Source organism: Pongo pygmaeus, chromosome 8 (genome assembly GCF_028885625.2).
Source record: "Pongo pygmaeus isolate AG05252 chromosome 8, NHGRI_mPonPyg2-v2.0_pri, whole genome shotgun sequence".
NCBI classification, from domain to species: Eukaryota; Metazoa; Chordata; class Mammalia; order Primates; family Hominidae; genus Pongo; species Pongo pygmaeus.
Genome location: NC_072381.2, coordinates 2,213,297 through 2,219,705, shown reverse-complemented (window position 1 = coordinate 2,219,705; position 6,409 = coordinate 2,213,297).

The following is a 6,409-nucleotide window of genomic DNA, read 5'->3' as shown; positions in this document are numbered from 1 at the left end:
TAGATTTGAGTTACTGTCTAGGGTCATTTTATTTCTGCCTGAAGAGCTACCTTCACTATTACTTGCAAGACTAATAAAATGACTAATTATTTACATTTTGTTTTGTTTTTGTTTTTGCTTTTATCTTGCAATGTATTTTCTCCATTTGTGAAAACAATTGTGCTGCACAGATAATTATTGGTTAATGGCCTCTTTCTTTCTTTCTTTCTTTCTTTCTTTCTTTCCTTCTGTGCTTTTAATACATCATCCTACTGACTTCTGGACACCATAGTTTCTGAAGATAAATAAATTGTAATCTCATTGAGGCTTCCTTGTATGCAATGAGTTGCTTCTCTCTTGCCGTTTTCAATACATTTTCTCTGTCTTTGGCTTTTTACAAGTTTTTATGGCATGCCATGGTGTGCATTTCTTTACAACTCTGCCTCAGCCCTCACTTCGTGTTTGTGCAGAGCCTTCAGGTTCAGCAGAAGTGAGTGTGTATGTGCTTCTCTGTCCTGCCCTGAACATCGCACAGCCCTGGCCATGTGCAGAGACCCAAGCTTGTGCTTTGGCTTATGGATGCCCAGGAGCCAATGCAGCTTCTGAAAGCTCCCAGGAATACCTTCTTCCCCAGATTTCACTTTCAAGGTTTTGACTTAGCTTATTTTTGTTTCAAGTGTTCTCCCAATCTCAGGCAGCTATGTTATTGAACAGTTACTTCTGTTTGTTTGTGTTTTTGACAAACACCCTCTGAGAAAAGGCTGTTCACCCTGGGCAATGTCTGCACCAGGTGAACAGAAGACAAGCTTTACAAATGAGACTTTCTACAGCAAGTCCGGACAGGTCAGATGATGACCGTCATCTGAGATTGGGACTTTGAAAAAGGCCAAGTTCCATTCTAAGCCTTTGACTGGCTGCTTTGCTGCTAGTTGTGATCACAGCATTTGATTTTCAAGGCTGTCATGGAGCTGGCAGAGGGTGATGTGAATAGAGCAAGTAAAAATATCACAAAGCTCATTCTTCTACCCAGAGTTAGCTGGTTTTCTTCCATATAAGTGCTTCCAGATGAGTATAAGCCTTTGGTTATGTTCTGGAGTTTTAATAAAGTTTATTTTGGTAATTTTGGGGAAATGTTCTCTTTGTTTTTATGGAAAGAAGTGTTTTTAGAAGTCCTTGCTCCACTTTTCCTAATGATCTCTAATCTAACTTTAAATCAAACACCAAAGTCTAAATCTCGAGTGTAGCTTTTTGTTTGTTTTTTGTTTTGTTTTTGTTTGTTTGCATCTTCCGATCTAGTTTGCTTTTGATACTTTCCAATTTTCCATTGAGATTCTACATTTTACCTTTTATCTCATTGAATATGTGATTAAAATTAAAGCAGGCACTTTCCAATACTAATCAAAAGTTACTTTACATCTATAGCAGAAGGCTGCATACCATTTATATAAAATCAAAGATACAAAAACCAAACAGTAGAATGTGCAGGGATATATTCTGTGATAAAGCTAAAGAATAACAAAGAGAAAAAAAAAAACCACAACAAAATCCAAGATCGTGCTATCTTCTCCAGTTAAGACGAGAGGATAGGATTTGAAAAGGAGCACGTGGGTAGTTTAGTGATATAACAAATATTTTATTTCTTAATTTGTATGATGAGTTCATGAATACATCTTCCATCATTATGCTTCATAACTTACATATAGTTTATATTACCATACATAATCATTGCATATTATACATTTGCAAACCAAATCCTATGTATCAATAATAAAACTGTAAGTAATTCCATTATCTTTTACCATCTGAACATAAAAACTAATTAGAAAGAAATAGCTTACCAAAAGTAGCATGATTTAGAGTATAAAAAGAAGATAAAAAGTGTTGACAACTGTATATTCATTAAAACATAAAGCCCTGGAATATTAGTTTTGATATAAATGATCTGAAAGGTCAAGATGCTAATAAATGCTCTCATTATAAACAGAAAGTCTGCAATGTGAACTAATCAAGGCTTCTCAGATGATGACAGGGATTGAAACTTTGACACAAATATGTTTTGACAGTAGTCAAGGAATTCAGAATAAGAGTCTATGATTTAATCAACTAATTCTAGAAGAGGATCCACAACCAGAAATAGTTTCACATAAGGAGGTACAGAGGTACAAAGAAGATGGACAGTAAAAATAAGACAAATGAAAATGACAAGCACTTTCCAAGATATCTGAGCTTGCTTTGGGTAAGAAAAGATGTCTGAAGTCAATAACAACTTAGGATAGCCCTGCAGAGGTTCAGACGATTCTCAATGCTTATGTAGAATGTTTTATCTTATAATTCTGCAGCCCATGGTATAAGCATCACAGCTGGAAGGCATAATAGGATTTTATCAGTTTACAGATGTGAAGCACAAAACTCAAAATGCTCACCGAAGAACACTATTATCTCACTCAGTCATATTTCAAATGGCAAAACTATGATTTCAGCGTTCATGCTAACTACTATCATATTCAGGTTACAACCAATACTTAGCATAAAAATTGAAGGACTCTAGTACAACCTAAGGTTTTCAATTCTAACAGAAAAATACAATATTTATTCTACATATATATACATATATACTTTGCTTATAACTACTTAAACATACTTATCTTTTATAGTATTTTAGTCTTCAGTTTTCCAAGGGAATGATGGTAGGTACACTTACCAACTTATGTAAAAGAATATTACCACATATTACACATATATTCAAATGCATTGATATTTATAGGTAGAGGTAAGCACACATAATTCATACCTATCTGTGTTAATTAAGATACGTGCATACACAAAATTCCATTAATTAAATATCTATTGAGCACATACAGCAGAGATAAAATAATATTACATCTTAATTTAACCTTCATACGTTGAATGAGCAAGTTACTATTTTTATTAAGTAAAGACACTTTGGAGTTCAGAAAGTGGAAATAGATTGAATGTGTCTAATAGATCCTTCTTCCACATCCTCAGTACCATGGCAAAGGCATTTAAAAATAAATATGCAAACCCACAAAGAGCTGACCATCAGGGGAGCAGAAAGCCATTAAACAATATTGTAATCTGGAAAGAAAACAGTTGACTAGAAATTCATCTAGCAGATCCAAACAGGCACTGCAAGCTCATGGTGAGGAAAGATGGAAAACAATGTGATTTAAATGCCGATCCTCAAGCCTGGGCACGTTGGCTCATACCTGTAATCCAGGGACTTTGGGAGGCCAAGGTGGGTGGATTGCTTGAGCCCAGGAATTCAAGACCAGCGTAGGCAACATGGCGAGACCCCGTCTCTATAAAAATTACAAAAAAAATAGCTGGGTGTGGTGATGCATGCCTTTGGTCCCAGCTACTTAGGAAGCTGAAGTGGGAGCATCACTTGAGCCTGAGAGGTCAGGCTGCAGTAAGCCATGCACCACTGCACTCCAGCTGGGGTGACAGAGTGAGACTCTGTCTCAGAAAACAAAACAAAACAAAAAATACATAAATAAATAAATGCAGATTCTCAAAAGGTGCAGGGACCCCCAGTGCTGTTGGAATTAGGGATGAAAAATAGGACTGCATCGAAGAGGTAGACTGTGAGGGTTAATTATGTGTCAACTTGGCTGGGCCACAGGATGCCCAGATATTTGGTCAAACGGTCATTATGCTGGAGGTGCCAGGGTGGGTGTTTTTAGACGCAGTTAACATTTAAGTTGGCGGACTGAGTAAAGCATGTTGGCCTCCCTGATGCAGGTGGGCCTCATCTAACCAGCTGAATACCTAAATATGAATAAAGGGCTGACATCTCTGCAATTAAGGGAGAACTCTTAACTGATGGCCTTTAAACTGGGACATCAGCATTTTTCAGCCTTTGACTTGAACTGAAATACTGGATCTTATGTCTTGAGTTTGCCAGACTTTGGACTAGAACAAAACCATCAGCTCTCCTGGTCTTTGGGACTTCAGACTCAGACTGGATCTAAATCATTGGCTCTCCTGGGTCTTCAGGTTGCTGACTGCAGATGACATGGTCTCCTCCATGGTCATGAGAGCCAATCCCTTATTACATATACACACTCACACGCATGCCCGCACAGACACATCATATGGCTTCTGCTTCTCTGGAGAACCCTGACTAGGACAAGGACTTGGACTCTTCCTGTGAAGCCGTTCAGCCCCCAGATTGTTTTCGCCATCTCCAGGCATCCAGTGGCTGCACCTGTTCTGTTTCACTCCAATATGCTCAGGTTGACTCGGTGAGAGGGAGTCACGGAGGTTCTCAGACAGGGAGAAGCCACTGCGGCTGAGGGCACGGCTGCCATTTTGCAAATGAGAAGCAGACCAACCTCTGCACAACAGATGCTGGCTGCTAGTGGTCTTTCCAGAGCTAGTCCCAGAGCACAGTTAGATGAATTCCTACTTTTCAGACAAAGATGAGATGACACTTTTATGAAAACTCTCAACTGCCAAAGAGAAAAAAATAAAGACATGACATTGTGTCCTCCACAGCAAACAATCCATCTCATGACCAAGCTCAAGGTTCAGAAAACCAATCTCTGGCTCAGAACTTCCAAATAGCAGCTTATTTCATCTTTTTTATTTATAAATAAAGAATTATGGATGTCCTGATGCCTGAGGAAAGTCTATGATGTGAAATAGAAAGTTTATACAAATCAGAAAACCAGTAAACAGCTTAAAGGAGGAAGAAAAAAAGCCAGGAGCCAGGTATGGTGTGTGCCTGTGGTCCCATCTATTCGGGAGGCTGAGGAGGGAGAATTGCATGAGTCCAGGAGGTCGAGGCTGCGGTGATCCATGATCATGCCACTGCACTTCAGCCTGGACAACTAGAGAGAGAGAGAGAGAATGTCAAGCATATTATCGTAAGATTCTCAGAAAGACAAGAGAAGTTACTGTACACATGAGGTAAGAATAGTGTGTGACTCATAAGGACATGCTTCTGAGAATTACAGGGAACCTCAATTAAAAACTTGGAAGACACAGGCCAGGCGCAGTGGCTCACGCCTGTAATCCCAGCTGTGATTGGGAGGCCAAGGCGGGCGGATCACGAGGTCAGGAGATTGAGACCATCCTGGCTAACACGGTGAAACCCCGTCTCCACTAAAAATACAAAAATTAGCTGGGCATGATGGCGGGCGCCTGTAGTCCCAGCTACTCGGGAGGCTGAGGCAGGAGAATGGCATGAACCTGGGAGGCGGAGCTTGCAGTGAGCCAAGATAGCGCCACTGCACTCCAGCCTGGGCGACAGAGTGAGACTCCGTCTCAAAAAAAGAAAAAAACTTGGAAGACATAGTTAGGAAATTCTCCCAGAAGACAGCAAAAACACAGGAACACAGGGATAGGGAACAAGGACTAATCCTAAAAGTCTTACTACAGTAATAACAGGAGTCTCAGACAGAAAAAAAATAAGAGAGAAGATGGGAAGGAGGGATTCAATTAAGTAGTCCAAAAAGAAGTTCTTACCTCAGGAAGTAGGAATTAGAATACCTTTAGATTCCTCAAAAACAACACTAGAGATTAGAAAACACTGAAGAAATGATTTCATAACACTGAAGAAAAATTATTTCTAAGTTAGAATTCAGACAAACTCCTAGTCAAATGAGAAGATGCAGTGAAGACACTACCATTATTAATGAATTAAAAATAAAAAATCCCCATACGTCTATTACCAGAATCTACCTGAGGATGTCCTTCACAGAAATGAAGGCATAAATCATGAAAAATGTATATATATAAGGTACCGGGAAAACAGAAGATTCTCACAGGAAGGAGAAGAGAAGAAGCCCAAGATGGTGATGCAGGGGATTTGAAAATGGCTACCATAGGCAACATGCAGTGGGCGACCCGTCCAAACTGGAATAAGTACGGAAATTGTTGGCCATGAACAGTGCAGAAGCCTGTATCCTAACTGTGCTTCCTCCCAAGACAACTGAGAGTCATGATGAAAACAAATAGGATCATTATTTCAATCTCAGAATTCTTCTGTTGGACTGTGCCTATGAATTTCAGTGCTTACCATGAAACTTGGGGTTATTTCTGAACCAACTCTGTGGCAAAAACATTCTGATCTCTGTAGAGTATAGAAGAAAACAAAGGGATGTTAAGATAAAATAAACTATCTTATAGATATATAAGTCTATATATGCATACAATATTTATGACAGGATAGGATAATCTGTTAGCATTAATTGTATTACAAAGGAAAATTAGATGACTGAAGAAATACTTTATAAAATAGATTTATATTTTCACTGTTTTATCTTATTTCTTTTGAATTTTTCACCATGTACACATTTTATTTAAATTTAATAAAAAACAAATTAATGAAAAATGAAAATACCATTTGAACCAGCAATTTGACTTCTAAGCATTTGTCTTATATATTTACACATATATCAATCAT